Source organism: Stegodyphus dumicola, chromosome 2, assembly GCF_044657685.1.
Source record: "Stegodyphus dumicola isolate Sdum_Otavi_A_Nest chromosome 2, ASM4465768v1".
Lineage (NCBI taxonomy): Eukaryota > Metazoa > Arthropoda > Arachnida > Araneae > Eresidae > Stegodyphus > Stegodyphus dumicola.
The window spans coordinates 218417103-218441809 of NC_140769.1; the positions used below are offsets into that span (position 1 = coordinate 218417103).

Below are 24707 nucleotides of genomic sequence, written 5' to 3' on the forward strand. Positions count from 1 at the left end.
AAATCTATAAACTGATAGTTTTATATTATTTCATAAAATTTTAAAGCAAAATTAAAAGTATTAAAGGAAATGTAATGAAATTAATTTCCATATTGCATATTCATGTAATAAATTTCTCTTCTAGAATCAAACATTCAAATTCAATGAACTAATTATTTTCATATTCAGTAATACAATGTATAAGATACAATATTTGCTTAAGCTAAGTATCCTCTACCAATCCAAGTCTTCGTGAAAGTTAGGAAACAAACTTAATTAATAACTTTATTTACAGTATTTTCGTACAAGCTAATACACAAATTTTTTATTCCATTGTTTACAAACTTCCTTCTGTTGTACATTTTCCTTTTTGTTTATGATACTTTTCTCTAAATGAAACACTTTTCAACCAGTCTTTTATAATATGTTCAATAATACTGCAAGGTACCTCTCTGGTGGCCCGATTTTGTTTGAAAGCACCTAAAAGAATTTAAAAAAAAAACATCTTTTAAACTAAATAATCAAGAAATAATAAATTTTCTCAAACTTTAATAAAAGCGATGCTGTTTCATCCTATGTGGTCGGTTTAATGTAAAATTATGTTATCTTGAAATAGCACTATTGAATAATGCTTCAATTTGAGATTTCGTCGTTAGAGTTGATTTTAAAAAAATCAAAATTTTAGATAAATTTCAATTTTTCAAAAATTAGATGAGTGCAAATTGAACTGTTATTTAGAAAACGGGAACTAAAAATATAATGGAATTAAGAAAAAGGATTTTTTAATAGATAATTTTTGGTTAAAGATTTTGAGGTTTGCAATACAAATACCTCATTTTTTGGCATTCTCAGATAGCATTATCAACAATAAAAAAATGAAATTTGTTTCCTTGCCAGAAAAGAAACGAAAATGGTTATTTAAATCATGAAATGCTGGTCTAGTTAAAATATTTGAAAAGAATGAAATGGTCATAAAATTATGAAGTATTACAAACAAAAAATGTCGAATTGTGTTTCTTTCAAGTAGCTATTTTCCCATTTAGTTTCTCTAGTGAACAAGGGTAACATGTGCTGCAAAAGATTTTCGATTCTGGAGATTCGTTTTTCCTATTTTCCTTTTATTTCGGCACCGCACTTAAAGGTTCATATGAGTTACAGTCATGGAGTAGAAAAAATTATTTCATTGAAGGGATGGCAACATATATGTTACGAACGAAAATAAGGAGCATGGATACTGTCACCTTGAAATGCTTATATTAAAATAAGAGAATACAGTGCAACTATGATAAAAATTTAAGTACATGTGCATATGCATGTAAAGATAAACGTTTTACATATATATATATATATATACTCTTTTAAAATAATTTTACTTTAATTAAACTTAGGAGATAATATAATCAATTAATCAATACTGTTTAGGAAATAAATTATATATATATATATATATATATATATATATGTGTGTGTGTGTGTATATATACACACTATGTATGTATTTTAATACGAATGTTAAGGAAATTAAATAGAACTTTGACTCACAAGCAAAAATATCCTACAATGACTCCCTAAATATTTTAAAATTTATTATACATATAATAAGTATAAATATAAAATTGAGAAATTTGATTTGAAATATTATTTGCTATTTACATTTTGCATATATGAATACATTTCAGTAATCAGAATAACTTTTTATCCTAGTGTTTCATTCAAATTAAAATTTAATTTAATATGAGAGATTTACAATTAATTTAAAATCAAATTACAATGTAAATTCAATTTAATATTAGAGATTAGTGCATTGATTAGTTAGAATTGTGTCATTATATGTTGTTAAATGTGCTTTATTTGCATTAAATTTGCGCAGGTATCTAATTAAACGTGAAATAATCTTAACAAAAAGTGAAGTAGTATTTAGTCATGAAAATTTGTCAACGTAAATGGAGAAATGTGTAAGTGAGAAAAAGGTTTAATATGTAATTCTATTCATTCCTACAAATATGTATTTAGGAATTTTGGCACCCTTGTTTTAAATTGAATAAAGCATTTTACTATAGACTTTTCGTTTTTTAGAGCAATAGACTTCAGGAAAGCCGAGTAGCCAAATTTTGGGGCAACAATTACATCTATTAATATAACAGTAGTGCTAAAGCTATTTCATGATTCATTTAATGAGTGCTTATGATTTTAAAGCTGTGATGGAGAACAACTACAAGAAGCGCAACATAATACTTACTCATTAGATTCTACTAAAATAGATCTGATCAATTTTAACCACAAAAAACTTTTAATAAGCAATGCCATATATATTAATATAATATATATATATAAATTGAAATAGAAATAGAAAAGCTAACAAGTAATTTGACGTAAGACCTATTTGGTCTTAAAATTTTTTTTGCGCAAAATGCTGCAAAAATATGAAATAATAGGAAGAAATATTCTAGTGAGCTTGCTAAAAAGTTACCAGGAGCTGTGGCTCCATAAAATAGTTCAACGCAGTAATTTTTGAAATATTAACATGGAAGTAATTTTTAAAAAAATATTAACATGGAAAGGTGAAAAAACAGCCTACACGCGAAATAAAACTGTTAGAATCAACGTTGGAAAACATGTGAATGCTTTAAAAACTAATCTTATCGATGTGATATGTGAAAAGTTAACACATATAAAAAAACAGATCGACGGATATATATAAATCTATACATATGTATATAATTAATAAATATAAAGTAAAAAATCAATATGGGTTATCCTAGAAATGACTGACGGTTTTTCAAAGTTTAAAAGTGAAATAGCAAACAAATTATAACACTTACTAAAATTAATTTTGTAAGAAGATTATTGGTCAAGAATTGTTTTTAGCACCAAACGTCGCCAACAAATTGCACTTCAATTTCATATATCGTCAGTAATGTCAAAATGCTCTCGAAATGGTCGCCGTTTAAAGCAATCATTTTCGAGATTGAAATACAAAATTAACACGCTCTGTAATGTCACTATTTGAATTTAGTTAAATTCACTTGAAGAAAAATATACAATCCTTGAAAAAAAATCATTGAAATTTTTTTGAATATGATTAGAATATGGTTAGAATATGATTTTTATGTATTTTGAAATCGCGATTTAGTCTCAAAGATCATGTTAAGTGAAATATTGGAAGTGAGGGTATTTTTTTATTTTAAAATTTTAATTTCCAAATGTAGTTTTAAGCAATCGCTTTTGAACTTTCCTCTTCCTTGCATATATATATACATACAGAGAGACATGTGAATTCAAACAAATGGAGTTAATATAAACCTAAAATGATGAACTCTGTAACAATAAGTCACAAATCAAAAGAATGAATCAAAAACATGGAAAACAAAATTGGAGCAAAATTAAATCAATACATAAATAAAACAAAGTTCGCATGAAATTTAAATAATTAAAAAATATCTTCGGTCTTTGTCAAAGAGCAGCCGAAAGAAAATGGAATTATAAACAGAGAAATCAAATTATATCTGGATGAATTGTACAAGTAATCAAAGAGTCCTTTGAATTAAAAGACCAAAACCTTAATTCAAAATTAAAATTTTTCAAAACACTTAAAACTGTTTAAAAATTATTTAATGATTATTTAAGGATACTCGAATATAACGAAGTGTACAAATGATATTGCCTAAGGGAGGGAATGAATTCGTGGAGGAATTTCAAAGGAAAACTGGCTCGTATTCATGCTACTCATGGAAAAACCACGAAAACCAACTACGCAACAAAACCGTTCGTCTGGAAAAGAAGCCAAGACGAACTCCCAGTCTTCGCTAGTGTTATACATTTAGCAACCGATGAGGCAAATTGAAATAATGATAAAAACTGCAAGTATCTGAAATCAGTATTTATCACGATATCACTTACTCCGACGTGACTCAAAATCGAATACATAAATGACAAAATAGACTAGACTCGCCTTTTGAAGTATTTTTTAACGCGCTTTCTTTAGAAGATTTTGAAGAATAAGTGAAAGCATATTTATTAATTTTAAATTAAAAAGTTTTTAAAAATTAATAACTTGGAAAATAGGAATGACATAATGTACATGGAAAAAAAAAAAAAAAAAAAAAAAAAAAGACGCATGCGGAATTTAAAACCACAGAGAAGGTAAAGCTGGCCAAATTTTGAAAATATGGACTTAGTAAACTTATGAAATTCAAAAGAAGATTAATGAATTTAGATCGTGAAAAAATAGCTAATAAGCAAAGTTAATGCTGAGGAATTAAACATAGCGCTAAGTGTCTCTGAAATGAACATTCTTGAAAAATAAAAGTAAATGACTAAATAGCTAGTTAATTTTTGACGTGATTCAAAATTAGTTACTCAATATATAAAAATATGAAAAAGTCAACACTTTTTTGAAAAGAGCAAATTTTGTTAATTTGAAAGTTAGAAACTTTTTATATAAAATGTACTATAAAAGTACTACTAAAGTACAAACTTTTTATAACAAGAACTTGAAAAAGTACAGTGACATTAAGCACAAGTCACCAAGAAAAAGAAAACTGTAGAATTCACAAATCTTATAATAGACAAACGTTCATAATGTGAAATTGTTAAAATGCAAAATTTCAAAATAAAATTAAAATTTGATAAGGAAAAAATAATCAGCAAGCAAAATTATTATAATGGAATTAACATATAATTTCGATTTAATTATAAAAAAAAAATAAAAACTGAAATAAATGATTAAAAACATCTTCTACTACTGTAATTAATATGACTAAATAAAGAAGCTTAAGAAAGTGTAGTAAAATTTAATTTACTACCACATGAGGAAAAATTAAAAGGGATTTCTTTTTATTTAGCTATAATTTAATTTAGTAGGAGGTAATTCTGTTTTGTTTCTTTTTGTATTTAATTTTGTATTTATCATACGAAGAATTAACATTCTGATACATGTATATTAATATATACACGTATCAGAATGTTAATGGCCTCTTTCGCTTCTGTTTTGGTGTTTCAAAGTCTGAACCTGAATCTAAAATTCAATGTCTTTAAAGCCGTTTTTGGACTTAAATTCAACTGTAGCATAATTAGCTACAAAAATGCATACATTTTTCATTAGATACAGTCTCATCTTTCAACTCAACAGCATATTTATTGTTTAGAATCGTTAATCACTTTAACATTTCTTATAGAAAACTCAAATCTTATTATTGAAAATTATATTTTTATTCAGATTTGTAAATAAAATATATAGATAGGCGTTTTTTAATTAAATTTAAACACAGTGTTAACATTCTGGAGCCTGATTCATGACTTCACTCAATGGAATTGAATTTGACATTTATATGGATCCGCAGGCTAAAATCTCTCGTTCAGTCTTCCTTTGAGTATCCATTATTTTATATATGGGTAAGTTTTTAAAGAGGTTGTATTAAAATTCACAAACTAGCAAAGTATATTGAATATTAGAGTCTTACTATGAACCGTAATTAAGAATGTTAAGAATGTAGATATGATTTATTTCGGAGCGAAACTATTAAAACATAAGCTGATATAATATGAGCACAATTAATTAGAGAGAATAAGGATAAATAATATTTGTTTAGAAAAATTAAAGTATGCTTAATACATTTTCCTACGCATCAAAACATTTTTTTAAAATTTCAATGTTTCAATTCAGAAAACATATTATTTCAATTTTATGCTCTCGAAAAACTTCCTACCAATTAAATTAATATGGGAAAACAGACGTAAAAATCATTTGTAGAATACTTACAATATTCTCCCAGGATAACAATATAAAAATTCTCTCAGGATGTATCTGGTTCTCTGTGTTCCAGAATTGCTCTTTCCATGTGACTTCTTTCTTTATACGAAGGCCAGTTACATGTCCCTTTTTATCATCTGACACTCATTTGTTTGGACGACAGCCACTTCATCGGTCATTAGCAAATGTACAACGCTAAATGCCATTTTCTGTGAATGTAATGAAATAAATCCGTAAATGTTCTGAGACTGAATGGAAGCAATCTTACTTTATATGTAGTTAATTATCAACATTAAAAAGCTTGTCTTATACGAACTCAAACTTCCTGACATTCTGGGAAAATTCCTCCCTGACTTTCTGAATATATTTTGTATTTTCCATGGCAGTTTAAAATTTTCTAGGTGAGGGAAACTCTGTTAGTACACCTTATTAAAAACATAATGGATAACAAACATAATAATCCCTATATGCCACTAGCATGTATATATACAGTTAACAGATTCCACTGATGTAGATTCTAAATTTATTGATAGTTCTGAAATTATAATGACACCTAAATTTAGAGAACTGAAAGGATGACTAAAATTCTTTTTGTTTATTAAATCTGTAAAAAAACAATTTCTTTTTCCGATGAATTTTCTAACAGATATTTGATTATTAGAACTGATTTGTCTATAAATAAACAACAATTATCACCAGTGTCAGCAGATATCTTAAATTCTGAGAGTTGAAACGATATATTTTGCTAATTTCACTTATTCATTCCTTTTCTTCGTCAAAACGTCTTTGTTAAGCATATCTGCGTGCAAGCTGCTGCAAAGGTTTTGAAAGAGCACAAAGCATATTTTTCAGTTCCCCCAAAAAGTTCAAATGTTTTCAACAAAAAGTGTCAAGAGGCCCAAATACTTGAACATCATTTATTAAATGAATCAAAGATAGAACATTATACATTATTAAATAAATTATTAGATAAATATTTTTCCATGTAATCGAATACTGTGTTTAAAAGCTCTTAAATCATTTTCTGCAAATGCATCATTAGAGAAAGCAATATCTGAAGGCTTTATTAAAATAAAAATTTCCACATGTAGTAAAAGAAAGTTGTTGTACATAGCAGATGGTAAAATTGAATTCATAACAACAGGCATAGTGTATAGAAGAAATAAAGAAACTTTGTTGCCTCCCAACTCTGTATTTCTTTAAGTATTCTAGGTTTACGACTAAATTCGCTTGGTACGTAATGTCTTAGACCAATGTGAGATGAAGATATTTCATTTACATCGCTCCAGTGCAGTTCCAGTGATTTATTGAAAGTTAAAATTTTTACTTAGTTATTTGTTTATTTATTTATTGCCGCTTTAGCTGGAGAACTTAAACTGCTCAAAATAGTAATCGAAAACTAGCCAAAATTTCAGTTTTTAACTCTAAATAATAAAAATGTCTATTTCATTGCTTGTGTAAATATAAGATATCTAATTCTCTTAGTGTTTTAATTTTTCTTTACAATTTAATGAAAACAGTACGTGCATAAAATACCAGTACTACATTTGAATAGTATAAAAATTGTATTTCTAAAGCCATAAACACAATCGTATATGCATGCAGATCATAGTTTCCAGCCTTGGAAAATCTTAAAAGACGGGAGATTTTCTTTAAAGACGGGTTTGCTCTAGAAAAATAAAAGGTTTTTCACTCTGCGAGGTTATACCATTTCAAAGAAATTCCAAACTCGCTTTGATTCAGTTTATGATGCATGATAGTTCAGGTTACTATAGTACTTGTAATTCAATTTTGATGTAAGATGCATTAGCATTTTATTATATAGTCTAAAATTTATGCTCTTTACTAATTTCATTTTTTTTATTTCCTCGCTTTTTTATGCTGAGGAAATCTTCAGTAGTGAAGCAAAGCTTTTATTTATCAAAGTATTTTTAAATATACGATGCATGTGAAATTAATAATTAACATACATAATAACACTAGATAAAATTAGTAATATGCCAGGTACTAAAGTAAACAAAATTAAACACGAAAATTAACTAATTAAACATTGCCTAAATCTTCACATAAAAATCTACTGATGTCTACAGCAGATCAAAACAACTCAGATTAAACGAAATCCGATAAGAAAAATTTATTAAGGTCAATAAAATTAATAAAAAATACAGTTTTGTGAAATAAAGTTTAACAAGAAAAATTATTATGAAAATCATTACAGGTGGACGGATACAGTTCGCCTAATTAAAAATTTCATTATTTTGATAAATTTCGTTTTTTTGCTGGGAAAAATTTTCTTTAGTAAAGATTTAAATTTCGAGACTTTAAAATCTCGAGATTTGGTAATTTACCTTGAGATGTGATGAAAAACTGGGACTGAGTTGAAAACTTGAGTTGGCAGCTATGATAAGTTTGAGATCAATATGATTATAGCATTTGGAAGATTTTAGACATATACAAAACAATTTTAGCAAGCTTTCATTATTAAAAATACGATTAAAAATGTGAAAATATGCATACTTACACTTTTAGTAGAGCGGATAAAACAAAGACATCAATACTTCCCTTCGATCTGGAATAATTTTAGCGGTGTTCTTGATGACCTCAAGCCCCGGTCTTTCGAATCGTTCTTCTTTAAGAATGACTGAGGTCAGAGTTAGCCGGACGTCAGTAATTTCAGGATTTGATTGGTTACGTATGTTTTTTGGACCGCAGGCCATACTTTGAGGGAAAAAAAGTGATTTCGTCCTTGAGAGAAATAGTGCTGTGGGGCAACATATGGAGAAGCGGAAAGAGCTCCAGCCTAAAGTCTACTGTGTGCAGATCCATAAGTCAAGTGAGATGATAAAAAAGTAAACGTACAAAAAACATTTTGTTTTGATTAATCCATCGACCAAAAATTAAAAATGTTTTACTAGGCACTTTACAATTTACAACACATTCACTGCAGAGACGTTTTGGCTTTTATAGTGTTTTTATACGGTAATAGTATAATAGTTAATCAAAAACGGAGGTGTTAGTTTTAAAATTTTTCATTAAGTCGAGAATTTAACTAGCAGCTTTCCTTGCAAGTGATGTAAGTTCCACACATTGCAAAAGTTACTTTAATTTTAAAATTTAATCAGATAATTATGGCAGAAAACCAACATATTTTTGTATTCTCGTCGACATCAACAAATGTTTTTATAATTTTAGAAAAATTATCATAGAAAAATCAACGTACCATAGCACGATTATGATGAAATATTTTATATCTGATAGTAAACAAAAGTTGGTTAAAAAGTATATTCGAATATTTTGAAATTTGTCCAATATATCTGGAAATTAAGCTGATCTTCATGATTGGAAGGTAGTAGGAAATTTAAATCTATTAACACAGAAATATTAGAGTGTCTTTTTCCGAGTTTAATTTAATTTATTTATTTATTGGGCATGTTCGTGTGTGTTTTTGAATTCTGCATCTGAATGCTTCACGAGAAAGCATCCTTTTTCTTAGCTTTCTTTTTAAATGCATTGTGAAATATTAAAAAGCATACATCTTTATTTATTACATCATAATGATATTTAAAGAAACATTAGTATTTCAAAGAATCCATGAATGCACATACGTATTTAATTTATATATATTAAACTATTCTTAAGAGACATTTATGAATATCATACTTAAACATATAAAAAAAAGATACCCTTCATGAACATACACTGTCCATGTGACACGTTTTAATGTGCTCTACTACGTAAACTTTTATACTTTGTTGTTGTTGTCATGTCCATATTACATGGAACAATGGTTGCCAGAGCTTATTCTGAAGAGAGGTTGGACTTCTATTTTCCACCCCAAATTTTGAGAGAGAGCATCCCGGGGATATCCCTCTCCTCTCCCCTTCCACTAATCCCCACGAAATGACTTTCGGGTCGCCGCATATTTAGAGTGCCGCCATGCCGCACCGACACTATACATTTACAAACGTTCATGTCTTCTCCGAGATTCGAACCCGGGACCTTCGGTATCGTAGTAGGCTTCCTTAACCACTATACCGTCTATGAAACACTTTTATACTGTCTTTACATGTAATGGAAACTATTAATACCGGTAATTGACGTGCGATTATACGAATAAAAGGTGTAACAGATAGGCATAATTCAGAACGTTCTTGTAAAACGTTACTGACACCACCGTGAATAACGCCTGCTTTACATTTTCGGAACATGATCCTGTTATTTGTGTCATTGGTTACTATTTTTGAGTCGATTATATAAGTAACAGAATAGCAGGATCAGTTACGGTATCGTAGCATCATTAGGTTAAATCGATCCAGGAAACATGAAACACGTGAGGAAAAGAAGTCTTATATACTTTCTCTTTTAAGGGTGACTAGGTATGAGGTGGCTCAGTCGAAAAATCCTGGTAGTGACGAATTGTTATCTACCATCTTTTATTTCGGGCGCCCCTTGTAAAGCTTTTTAGAACTCACGAAACAAGAAATCCGCAGTATTCTCACCAGGATTCGAATTCCGAATCCTCCGAATACGTATTAGCGTGCTTGCAATTACACTACGATGGTATGCGGAAAGAAGGGCGAAAAAATCTTATAATGTAAACAGAATAGCAGGAAAAACTGTTCTCCACAATTAGGTAAAACATATCGTATCGTTAGGGTCGGTTTAAGTAATTTTGGTAGTCCTCGCAAGCTGGATCATAGGGCCCCTTAACGGGGTTTCTCTTTTAAATTGCAATTTCTATAGTATGTTTAGATTATCACCTAATTTATTACCCTTCACCCTATTATTCTGAAATAAAAATTGAAGTTACTTATGAAATATATTTTGTGCATCAATAATTTTCAAAATTACGTTGTTTTCCATAGCTAAATAGAATAGAAGCATAGTAAAAGAACTCTTCAAATGCGGCACTTCCTTCCTGTAAATTGCGATTTCTAATTGCAAACCTTTCTGCTGAATTATTTTATTAACTTTATTGCAATGAAAATAAGTATTAGACCAGATCGTAAGAGATAAATAAAATCTAAACACTGCAATTTATTTAACTAGATGTCTCACAGAAACATATGGAATTTCTTTTAAAATTTTCCTTAAAATATTTTAAAATATATATTATATTTTTAAGTTCTTACTTACCAGTTATAAAGAAGCATTTATAAGACTGACGAGTCGGAAGTCTTCTCGAGTGTTTTGCTGGCTAGGAAGGAGAGGTGAGAGTCCCTCGGAGTGTTCTCCATCAAAACTGCGACGAAACTTTTCCCTTTCTCACGGCAGAAGATCGGTCGCACTCACAGCAAAGTTCTCGGTGATGGAATGGCTAAATAACTGATGAAGACTGGCCATTCCTAAGAATGTATTAAGTTACGAATGCCCTGAATTTGAGACTACAGCTTTCAGTTCTCATTTCTCAACTAGTTTCGCAGATTGTTTTCAGCGTGAATTGTACATGACTATCAGAATTTTTCGCGCTACATAGATGCATAAAATAAAATTAAAAATCCCTGCCTTTTACGAATAAATAAAAAGTGCAATTCATTCCTGCTATGAGCATAACAAGATATAACGAGTTTCTGTGTTTTCCTGAAAAATTCATGCATGTGTCCGACTATGTTTTACCTTCCATGTTTTCCATCATCATATATGACTCGGCAATCTGCAAGGTATCCCAAGATCAGGTAATAAATAAAATTGTAATTCAGCGAACATTTTTCCATGATACGTTACAGTTTCAAAATATCGAAATAATGCAAACAAAAGTAGAACGCACATCATCACTCTTAAAATCACATTCAACTTTTTTTGACGTTAATTACGTCTAGCGTGACGATATAATATTTTTTAAACATTATTTCCATAACATTGTGCAATTTTTATTTTGAATTTTATTTTCAATTGAATTATTTGGTTTACATTTCATATATTGTTGATACTCAAAGACATTTTCTAAGGATGCGAAATGACGTTATAACGATCATTAACTTCATATAACTATGAAAATAATAAATTTCCCTGTTAATAAAAAGTTTTTATGCTTATACACATCATTTAAATGCACCGTATGTCATTTAAGTTAAAATTTTTATGGCCATGTATAATTTAAATGGTACAGAATGCCTTCAGTTTAAACTCATATTAGCTATTAAGTTGGATATTGCAGGATCAGATTGCAATTTTTATGAAAATCTCATAATTTTTTATTACAAAAGAAGATATACAAATGTTTAACAGGTTTCGAATGCTGTTATATGCATGCAGACGTATTGTATGCAACAATTTAAAATACTGTAGTCACAAAAGGATTTTTTGAGTGTATTTGAAATTTTATATGTGCACGTTTATTAAAAATATAAAGTCTTTATAGATTTTATTACACTGCACCATTTAAGTTAAGTTTTTCTTCTCTTTTCTTTCTTTCTTTTTTTTTGGGGGGGAAGGCGATAATTTTATGTGGATATTTTAAAAATAAATATTCTTAAAATATTTTATGGTAAATTTGAATTATTTCTATGTGAACATTTATATAATAGTAATCAAATATTTGAACATATAGGTTTGGTTTCTAAACAATAATCAGCGTTATTTTAGCCAGTTTATTAGAGAAAAATCTTCTTTTTAACCACCATGTTGCCAGAAAGCTATTTTTCTTTTGTTGAAGAAACACATAACTCGCTTTGTGTTGCTTCATTTGAAACTCGCTTCATTTGAAATTTTCATCGCTAAGTAGAGCAGTATGCACATATTTAAAATAAAATTATTCTTGAATAAGAGCATATTCTGTTTCATAATTAAAGTTTGGATTAGCGCATGTAGAAAATATTTATTTACTTTGTTGAACTAATTACGGATACGAAACAAGTATTTTATAACTCCAAATATTCAGAGTTCTAAAGTACTTGGTACTAGATATTAAATTCTGAATTGAAAAATCTGGGTAGTTCTTTAAATCTTTTATTTGTAGGCTAAATGTGATTATTGCTCTACAAATGGATAAATTTTGTACATACCAAGTTTTGTTTCATCAGAGATAACAGTGCTAAGTGAAAAGTAAAACATTTTCTGTTCCTTATAAACAGTATACAAAAAACGGTTCTTTGATGATGATAATAATAATAAGAGTAAGTACTGAAAGGATATAGTTATAAAGGGAAATAAAGTGCACTTTTAGATTTAATTGAAAAGTTGTAGAAATCTGGAATTGATGAACTTCACAGTGTTATAACGAAAACCTAAAGTTCTTAATCATCGAATATCTTGAAACGATCCAATTGCTGTTTTATATTGGCATTTTGGGAATGGACGTAAACATTATTGTATCCCGTGAAAAGGAAATAATGCGGTCGGTAACCAGAAAGATCAGTTTTATTGTTAACAGACGTGGCCACAGGCGAGGCACTTGGCGCCCCACGATGTCTTGAAAGCTAGTTTGAGAATGGTCAAAAGCAGCGGGAACCTGAGGCCTTTCATCCAAGTTCGGTGTAAAACTTTGAATCCTCGAGAATGAGTCATAGTCACAGGGTAAAAATTTTAAGAAAATCAAAAACATTTGCTCATAGACTTCTGCGAAAAAACTTTTGGAAGTAAAGTAAAATATTATTTTCCATGTTTACCGAATGTGCATAAGCTTTGCACGCACGATTGTTCAAGAAGTTAAGCGTTTTCAAGAATACTTTGTTTACATGTTATTGTCAATAGATGAGCAATGCAAATAAAATTTGCTTTTCATTAAAACAACGAATATTTTGCTAAATATCAGAAATAATATGTAAATAGCTTCTAGTTAATTGGACGACATGATTTTCATACAGGAAATCATATTCTGAGTTAGTTGATATGAATAAAGGACAAATTTATATAAAAGGAACTATATAAATTCATTTGAAAATCTACAGCTTAATAATATTCGTAACAGTTTCGATGCAGATATACATAAATTTCTCGCATGTGATTAAAAATCATTGATAAATTTCAGCTTCATATATGTGATCTTCCGAATAATGATTAAATTATTTAAATTTGCGAAAAATAACAGGATTAAATTTTCCCAATTCGCAGAGCTTTTAAACAGGGAAAAAATTAAAGCAACAAATATATAGAGTATGAAATTAAAATGCTGTCGAAAAAACTATTTTTTTCATACTCTTCTTTTTTCATGTCTATGAAAATGGATAACAAGTGTAAAATATCAAGATATTTTGAATTCATAAATTTCTTATGCTGCCTAATTTTCAATTTTTTATTTTTCTGTAAAAACGTAATAGTGGGCAAATGACTCATTTGGTGATCACTCAGAAGGGATTCCATTTGTGGCGTATTTAGGTATCCGAATCTTGCAATAATTTTTCCAAAGAAATTTTTTCCAAAGAAAAGCAATTAAGCATTAACGTATTACTAGATAAGATTATTGGCATTTACTAATGCTTGTTATCTAGTGGTCTTCTACTGATGTCATGCACTTTTCAGTTCTCACTATAACTGATATTCGGTAACGCGCATATCAATTACTTAGGGCCCTCGAGGCTCCTTAAGTAATTAATTAAAGAGTTCGAGTCCATGTGTTGTTAATTATTTTACATGCGCTCGAAAATAAGTTTGATTTTCCATTGACTCATTTTTATCCTAAATTTTCTATAGTATCACTCTGCTTTATTGTAAATCTTGTACAATATCATAGATTGTTGCAATATGTGAAGGTGGGGGTTCGCGAGAGATTTTGGTCTGTGTGCCTGACAAATATCCTCTTTATGACGCCTGTTTTAGGCGGTGAGAAACATGGAAAAAATATTCAAGCAAAAAAGCGGATTATGTCGCCCCAAATTTGTATCCTTTATTATTATTATTATTGTATCCGTGTTTACATGTTTGTAAAATTAATAAAATTTATAAAACAATTTTCTTAAATAAAAATCATTAAGTGACTTTTCTCTTCTTTCACTTGAAAGAAACAGTTCATCACCAACGACATTTAACACCTACAATACGAATAATTCGTGCATTTTAGGGAAAAAAATTAGCTAAGCTCGCAAACGTGTCCTAACATCATCATAAATCTGTTGCTATTCTAAATATGTACAATCGCATTTGTAGTTTTTTTTACCCCATGTCCAAATGTTATGGAAGATACCAATATTGCACATAGAAAGCTACATACTATTCACATGGTTGTTCTAGTAGAAAGTTCATAACACGTTTCATGAATGTACTGCAAACACAAATGATTAATGCGAAATTAAAAAAAAAAAAAAAAAAAAATCGACATAATTTCATCTGAAAAAATATGCAGGAACTTTTAAATATTTTTTTGAAATTCTAAATAACTTACATTTAATAAGAAGAATACAGTTTTTAAGTAACATTATTTTATCTATTTTTGAAATACAAGCCTTGCGAACTGTCTTTACAGTACATATTTAATGAAAATGTTTTCTATAACTAATACTGCGGCAAAATAAAAGATATTGAAGTATTTATGGAAAATGAATAATTTGACGGTTGCCTGAAACCTAGGTAATTAGTATAATTGTAATGTGAGTAGCATGTACTTAATAGCACACGCTCCAAATGTTTTAACGAAGAACATAGTACAACACGGCAGTGTTATATATTAAAATGTACAGAAAAATACAGGTGTAACAAGCACGTCATGTAGAATGCGCTTGATAGCATGCAGTGAGCCATCCGAAAATTACCAATGGATGCTCTGAAAAGAACATCCTAAGAAACACGGTGTAATTAGCTTTAGCGTGTCATGTATAAAGTAATTTATACCACATTTTTTTTTTTTTTTTATTAACGTGCTTCGCTCTTAGGCACTACACGGAAGGGAGATGCCTTCCTGGAGGGCTTCCTAACGGAAATCGGCTCGTATACACGTTACACATGGGGAAAACCACGAAAGCGCCCATGCAGTCAGCCCGTTCGCGGGAATCGAACCTCGGACCGAACTACCAGTATCCAGCGAGTTTACCGCTCGGCCGCTGGGGGCCTATAGCACATGCTGAGAACGTTTTGAAAAATACCAGTATTGTATTTCTAAATGTACGTTATAAGAATATAGTTGTAACACACACTTCTTCAGCACATCATGCAGAACGTACTTTATAGTATGTCTGGGAACGTTTCGAAAAAACAAGTGTTGTACTTTAAAATGCATGTCGGAAGAACACGGTTATAATACGCACAGCTTTACCACGTCCTGTAGAACGGACTTTATAAGTGTTGTACGTTGAAATATGTGTTCTGAGGACACTGTTATAATACGCACCTCTTTAGCACGTCGTTTAGAACGTTTTTCATAGCACATGTTGAGAACGTTTCGAAAAGTACCAGAATGTACATTGAAATATACGTCCTAAAAACACAGTTATAATACGCACCGTTTTAGTACGTAACTTAGAACGTTTTTCCCAGTACATGTTGAGAACGTTTCGAAATGTACCAGGATTGTACGTTGAAATGTGCGTTTTAAGAACACGGTTATAATACGCACCGCTTTAGCACGTCGTTTAGAACGTATTTTCTAGCACATGTTGAAAACGTTTCGAAAAGTACCAGTGTTGTACGTTGAAATATACGTCCTAAAAACACGGTTATAATACGCACCGTTTTAGCACGTAATTTAGAACGTTTTTCCCAGTACATGTTGAGAACGATTCGAAATGTACCAGGATTGTACGTTGAAATGTGCGTTTTAAGAACACGGTTATAATACGCACCGCTTTAGCACGTCGTTTAGAACGTATTTTCTAGCACATGTTGAGAACGTTTCGAAAAGTACCAGTGTTGTACGTTGAAATGTACGTCCTAAGAATACGGTTCTAACATAAACAACTTTAGCACGTTATGTCGAACGTATTTTATAACTCGATCTGGGAACGTTTCAAAAAACACGATTGTTGTACGTCGAAATGTACGTATTAAATACGCGGTTGTTACACGCACCACTTTAGCACGTTATGTAGAACGTTCTAAATACACCTAACACCGTTATAAAACGGTATGACACGGACTCTGAACGTTTTCGGAACGTTCCGGTGCTGCTTGGGTATGCTGATAAGTATTGTTTTTCATTCTTGGTGTATACTAATAGTAGAAGTCTACTTTTATTTACTGAAAATATTACTGTGTATTATCTATGCAACTGCCTACGTAACTGCGAATTATATGCGTCACCGTTTTATCTACGTTATTTCCATACTTCCACATTTACGTGTGAAATACTCTGTATTATATTACTCGTATATAAATTGTATGGTTCTTTTGTTTTTTGTGACTGACAATGTTAACCATTTTTCATAATACCTATGTAACTGCCTATGTAACTGTGCATCACCTTCCCCATTTTTTTGGTAACTCATGCAACTGCGCAACATAGTAATAGCGTATAAAGATTTCTATAACAGCATTTCTTATATGTAACAGTACAAATAATGTAACTGTGAGAATTCGTAATCTAAGTATCAAATATACGGTATATTATTGGTTTGTAACAGTGGCGTAGCTAGGATTCCAGCGCCTACGGGGGGAGCTACGGAGAAAACATTTCATTAAAAAATTTGGTCGCATCAATTTGGCGCCGCCCTGGATGCTGCGCCCGGGGACAGATGTCCCCCCTTGCCCCACCCTAGCTACGCCACTGCATGTGACTAAACGGATGTTCACTTAGGATTTGAACTCTGTGCGCGAGCAGTGTAGCTTACAAAATCTCTCAATTTTATTTCTTTTGCGTATGTTACCTCATTAAAATTAATTATTAGCTCAGAGATGTTTTAGTTATACTGAGGAGAAAAATATGTTATAATATTATAAATTATAGATTATTATATTATAAATTATAGATTATTATATTATAAATTACAGATATATCATATAAAAATATTAATATTTTTTATATGCTATCTCTGTAAATCGTTTCTGTTGATCATGTAATTGAAAAAGAAACATCTGTTCTTCCAAATATCTGTTGGAATAACTTTCGCAAGTCTGACAATATTCCCATCAATTTTCGTGATTGACAGGCAAATATGTATATAGTTTTAATTTTGTGTGAAGTTATTGTGGCATAGTGAATGACATGCCATCAATTTTACACTAAATCTGTAACTTATTTTTGGTTGCTCTAAATTCTATAATTTATTTAGGAAATCTGAATAATTCTCTGGTATAATGTACTTTGGTATCAATGTTGCTAAAATTCTATTTATAGTGGAAGTTTTTCTATGTGAAAATTTGACTTCTATGCATTATGGAAAAGCATGTATCATAAAGAAAAACTCTCAAAATATTCTTATCGCTAGATATTGTTTCTTTACACACTGTGACGAATTCGAAAAACAAAGGGTAGCGTAACTGATTTTATTTGGATTCTTTCTAGGCTATATGAAAAAAAAAAAAAAAAAAAAAAAAAAAAAAAAAAAAAAAGGAAGATAAATTTATAAAATATTGTTCTCACAGTAGAGTGAATAAGTTCCTGTTTAGATGAAAGTTCTTGTTTAGAAATAGTTCAAGATGAGGCTGTCTTAAATAAATCAAATCTCTAAGCCGGTGGTTGCCGGACTGATCTGTGTACGAGCAGGATGCTCTTCGTAAGGTAGCGGCGAACCGTGCTACCTCGCTGTAAATCTCATGCAGAGATATTAGTATCGCTCTACGCAGAGCGAAGCAAAAATTTGCTCGTGTCCAAGCTGGGAAAAAAAACTGAGAGAAGGTTTCTCTCTCTACTTACTGCAACTAACTCTCACTTTTCCCTCTCTCTCTGGAACTGCGTTCCATGATTTTGTTCCAAGTTGTTCTGGGCGTGTCAGAAAAAGTGACGTGAATTGAGTTATCTATGAGTATACAGTCCAGGAACTTTTACTCAGAAAATTTTTTACCTTACGGGGTACGTCTTAGTGAGAATAAATCCACTTTAGGAGTTAAAGTGGAAAATTTTTGGAAAAGAAGGAAGTTACTTGTGTTGTCTCTTGAGTACGGTCGTACAAGCAGACCTCAGGTGGCGCCATCTCTAGGATTTCTCGTAAGTAGGCTCGATTCTTGGAGTAAGGCTTAACTGAATAGATCATGTGGCTTCATCTATCGGGCGTGTCGGAAAAACTTCTAGGATCCTTATTTGTCCGTAATTTTTAGAAGCGCCTCTTGAATGGAAGCGAGAGAAAACTGGTATTGTCTATTTGGACGTGGCCAAAGCCTTTGACAGGACTTGGCATGACGGGATTATTTACAAGCTCATGCGGCTTGGTTTTTCGGCTCATCTCATTAAAATTATTAACTCGTACTTGACCGGACGTAGTTTCCGCGTGCGAGTTAACCACGAATTTTCCTCTCCCCGCCCAATATATGCTGGTGTAGCTCAAGGTAGCCTCTTTGGCCCTTCAATCTTTAACCTTTATGTAAATGATATTCCTAACGCCCCAAATATCGATCTTGCGTTATACGCAGACGATACAGCCATCATTTCACATCACTCCAACACCCTCCAGGTAATCTCCCAATTGCAGAGTTACCTTTCGACCTTAGAACTCTGGCTCGGTCTGTATAAAATCAAAATTAATGTCGCAAAATGTGCTGCCACTATGTTCATCCGAAGAAATATCCCAAGTTTACCTAATTTAATGCTCTTCGGTGAACCCATTCCCTGGGTCTCTTCTTACAAATATCTAGGTGTTTTACTAGACTCAAAATTAACTTGTCAGCCTCACATCCGCAAAATCATAGCGGGTGCGACAGATGTCAAAACCGCCCTACGCCCCCTTTTAGCTATTAGTAGCGACCTGTCAACAGATAACAAAATCTTGCTCTACAAATCAATGATTAGGCCTGTTCTTACGTATGCGTGTCTCGTCTGGGGCCCATCTGCACTGACTAACAGAAAATGTGTCCAAATTTTTCAATCTAAAATGCTTCGGCAAATTTTAAAAGCTCCGTGGTTCGTACGGAACGAAGAGATTCATAATGACCTCAAAATTTCGCCCATTAATCGCCATATACAGCGACTTTCGGAAAAATTTTTCAAAAATATTCAACGTGTTGCAAATCCTGTGCTTCATATGCTACCCGTATACGATCCTGCTGTTGCTTCTTCCCGGAAAAGACCCAGAGCGGTTCTTAACCAGGAATACTCAGCTCTCCCATTTAAACGGGCTAGATATGAGCACATTGACAGCCACGTGAATAACTACCTCTCGTTCCTTAACCCCCCCCCCCGCCTCTAAAGTTCTTTAATGCACACAGCATTAACTCGAGGAACCTCCTTTAAAGTTTCTTTAATAAGAAGCATCACAGTCAAATAGGACTGATTTAAAATATTTTAACTTATCAATTGACTTAAACTGAAAAATATTTTTAATTACAGCTTCTTTCTTCCTTTAAAAAGGAACTTTCCGAGGCGTTTAACAGCGTCATTTTAGGCCTTTAAATACCGCATTGAATAGCGGTCAAAAATGAAACTTCTCCCTCCCAGCTGATCACTGGCAGAACTACTTTTTCGACCTGTAAACAGGTTCCCCCCTCCCTCCCATCCCAAAGAACGTGCATCGGAAATCCCCTGCGTATTCTTCATCTGACGTATGCAAAACATGATTATCAAAGTTCAAGGAAACTTCACCTTTTATTTTTCTAGTCTAAATTTTATGGCTGCCCTATCTAAATTATTCTGGCTGTTTTTCGGCGCAAAATTAAGACCTTCTGAGCTTTTTCCCTTTTTTTGACTCAGTGTGAAGGCACTTATTCCAAGTCATTCGGCTTTTCAAAATTTTTACCCTATTTGACAATCCCCTCTTTTTGATGATGTAATTTCCTTTGAAGATGTGGAGGTAAAGGCGTAATTGCCTATGAACTCCGTAACTTGCACTTCCTTGATCCTTGATCCTCTTGAATGGCGAGAGCACTTTGATTAAAAACTGGATATGATGAAGACAGCCTGGGAAAAAGGTCCATGGGAACTTTCCAATTTCAACTGGGGGTCTCAAACCGGGTGGTCTGAGACACTGAACCTATAAACTGATGAAAGGAAACTGAACAATGTCTCCTTTCGAACAACTATAAGAGGAACAAAAAGCTGAGATTGTTTTGTGACTGCTGGTTACTTCCTCTTTCCGAGAATTCGCTAAGAAATACTCTGTCCGCGGGAACTTTCGAGGTGGTCATTCCTTTTCTCAGAACTTGTGGTGGTCGATAAAATAGCTTAAGACGTTACAACACCTGACTGCAGTGGGTTTTGGATACAGAATGTGTAGGCAATTACGACAAAATAAAATTATCATTCTGAAATTTTTGAACATTTAATACAGTTTTATTTACAGTTCTATTTACAAATTAGACACACTTACAATAACATAAAAAACTCTACTTACGTGCATGTCAAGAATAAACCTGGAATCTTTTTCTAAACTTGAAAGCTTTTGAAGATTGAACATCGCGAACTTAAACACAGGGAACTTCATTTTCTTAACGCAGCAAACTGAAAGACTTCCCTAATATACGGATTAGATTGGATTATTCAGTTATGGCAAAGCGCACGAGGGCTATCTGCCTGAAGGGGGGATGCCTTCGTGGAGGACTTTCTAAGGGAAACTGGCTCGTATACACGTTACGCATGGGGAAAACCACGAAAACGCCCATGCAGCCATCCCGTTCGCGGGATTCGAACCTCGAACCGAACTACCAGTGTTCAGCATCTTTACCGCTCGGCCGCTAATGCCCCCCCCCCTAATATACGGAGCGGATTTCATTTTCGTATGTCAAGCCCCGAACTCGGTTCTATAACGCAATATAGAAAACTAAAATAACTTTAGAACGAGATAGTCTCAAACCTAGGAAAGCTTTTTTCTAATTCGCTAACGCAAAATTTTGTAACCATGTTACAGATTTACTTTCGCACATACGTGAAAGGCACAATAGCTTGTGTTGTGAATTCTGGTCAGTATGATTTATTCTTTTGCTGTACTGGAATGGGTCTAGTATTCTCATAAAGAGCTATTCAAAGATGATGAAGTCCATATAATGTTATTAATTAACAGACTTGTTACAATTTTATTCTTGAATTTTTAGCTCAGATATAAAGTTGCTAACAAAAACTGAATTAGAGAAGCAAAATTGGTTAAAAGACGACTTCAGATGATATTTTATTTTTAAACGCTTATGTTTGGCTTGAAAATAGAAAAGGATTTCACGGATTTAATATAATTTATGTAATATAAATGGATTCAATAATTTCAGTATGTCTGTTCGATATAAATTTTATAAACTAAGCCGCTTCTGACTGCACGGTATTCTTGAAATCCGAAGTTAAACACACAAAACAGGTATGGAATCGCTTTTGTTTACAATTAGTAAACGTAAACATTGAAATCAGCTTCCTGTTGCAGTACAACGAAACAGCGATACACTGCTTACGACAACCAGCAGCTCCATCTTTACATGAACAAGAAATTTTTAGCCCAAAAGGGCGGTAGCCCTTTATTAGTCTGGAAACGGGATGTCGCGTCGTCCATTATAAACGGCGAATCACTTTAAAAATTGTTGCCACCAAATGCTATTGCCCTGGTACTTAGAATCATTAAATTATGAATAACATTGCACTCCAACTGAAAATATGCACCTGGAAGTCTGAATTTTGAATTTTACATTTCATAAATTTCTCCCAAAGAGGGTCGTTATTCCCGAATGGGATATTAATCTTGAAACGGCATTTTGGTTTGAAACATTATAAACGACATATTACTTTTCAAATTGTTGCCGCCAAATATTATCGCCGTAACTGCTTAGAGAACGAAATATAGCATTTCATACGTACCAGCCGCACCATGAAGGGAATATCAGGGTGATTCTGAAAGGCTTGCCTGCTTCAATCAAAGAAGATTCTATCTTTAATGATAGGAAAGAGAAGATTTCCCGCTGTTAAAGTGAAGCAGTTCGCGAGTAACAAGATAGGAATTCAAGTAAAGATGCCCATATTTTTCGTGGAACTCAAACGGAATAATGAAGGAAACCAGATCTTCCAGCTGAACAACATATTCAATTTTGATGTACGAGTGGAGAAATACAATCCGAAAAAAAGGATCACTGGCGATCACTGGAAAAAGGGTCACTGGCGAATTCCTAAAGGTACTCCCCACTACTGCCGATGATCATCGGACTTTAAGCGAATTCTTCCTGGCTCACAAAATTGAGCATTATGTAGTTAACCCAAAAAATAAAAAACCAGTCAAGGTCCTTATTAGGGGCCTCCCTATCGACGCAGATGTAAATACTATTGCAGAGGCACTGCGTGCATTAAATTTCAATATCAACAAAGTCGTGCAGTTAACGAAGTATCGTATCAAGGCACCCGTGCCGTTATCTCAAGTACAAATTTTCCCAGACAAAAACTTGGATGATATTTACAAAATTAAGCATCTGATGTATTTTAACATTATTGTAGAAAAATATATTAGCAAAAATCAGGTCCCGCAATGCCATAATTGTCAGAAATGGCATCATTCTTCTGACAATTGTCATGTCGCACCTAGGTGCGTTAAATGTGCGGGTTTTCATAAAACTGGAAACTGTGACAAGCCAGGAAAAATTGAAAATCCTGTTTGCGTGAATTGCCTTGGGCCTCACGTGGCTTCGTATAGAGGGTGCCCCAGGTTCCCTACATACAAAAAAGCTAATAAAACCAATAATACTAGGCCAGGAGTCAGTTATGCTCAGGCAATTAAAAATACTAACAAAGTCAGCAATGCCTCTGCCACAAGTGTCTCTGCGGATGCGGGTCAGGCAAAAATGTTACACCCTAAAAAGGCTGATTTACCCAATTATGTAAGCAAACCAAATCTCAGGCATGAAAATGCTCTTAAATCTACTTCTGAATATATAAGCAATGATAAGAAAAATTTTAGTCATGGTTCAAATGATATTTTTGAACTCATGAACATAATGAAGGAAATCGAAAATATCTTCGGATGTAATTTAAGTAAAATTATTAATGTGTATAAAAGTAAACTGCCTGAACTCAGGAAATGCGAGCATATCCTGGATAAGATCCAGGTTCTGCATATTATGCTTGAGGAAATACACGGGCTCGCACAAAATGAGTGATCATGAATAATGACCTTATAATTGTAACATGGAACGCAAAAGGATTGCACCATAAATTAGATGAATTACGCATTTTTGTAAATGAGCACTGTCCTGATATTTTACTCCTACAGGAACACAAGCTTAGTCCACACACGAATGTCCACATTGCCAATTACTGTGTCTACAGGCTCGACCGGGAAAGGACCAACAGCCATCCAGGAGGTGGACTTCTAATCCTTGTCAAGCGCTCCATCACCCATCATCACACAACACTGCCACAGCTTTTAGGCCTTGAAGCCATAGCTATTACAGTCACTACACTCACCTCACATCCACTCACTGTTATCTCTGCCTATACACCCAGCAACAATAGATCACAAGCAAATATTGCGCAGGATTTTGAAGCGCTATTCAAACTTAACAGGAAAACAATCATAGGCGGAGACTTCAACGCACACCACCGCGCATGGAACTGCAGTAGATCAAACTACCTAGGCTCTGTACTTCACCGATTTGCCACTGAGGCCGGTGTTACCATTGCAGCTCCAGACACACCAACACGCTACAGTGCCAGATCAGCGAATGTTCTGGATTTCTTCCTTCTAAAAGGTTGTTATCACAGATCCATTCAAACCCTCACCGAGTTATCCTCTGACCATAATCCGGTCATGATACAGGTGGGAACTTCTGTCTGTAGCACACCACACAAAAAGGCCTTTATTACTAACTGGGCAGGATATGCCAAAGCCTTAAACAACACCACATTACACATTCCAACAGCCACCACGGGTGATGAGTTAGATGCTAAGTTCAAGATTTTACTGCAAATTTAACAACTGCCTTGGATGCAAACAGCATACCAGTCACTCACAGGCACAAAGCAACTGATCCAGAGCTTAAGAAACTTATACAAGAAAGA

The 24707-nt window shown here is 32.6% G+C and overlaps 1 protein-coding gene and 1 long non-coding RNA gene across 4 annotated transcripts in view; one reads left to right on the forward strand and one right to left on the reverse strand.

Annotated features, from left to right (window-relative positions):
- Positions 1-24707, forward strand: part of LOC118204081 (uncharacterized) — a 240928-nt gene that overhangs the window by 110123 nt on the left and 106098 nt on the right. The gene's annotated exons all lie outside the window — the stretch shown is intronic.
- On the reverse strand, positions 265-8358 carry LOC146998853 (uncharacterized). Its single transcript, XR_015039353.1, has 3 exons — positions 8253-8358; positions 5741-5940; positions 265-459 (listed from the first exon to the last, which is right to left on the reverse strand). It is a non-coding gene; the product is annotated as an uncharacterized LOC146998853 (long non-coding RNA).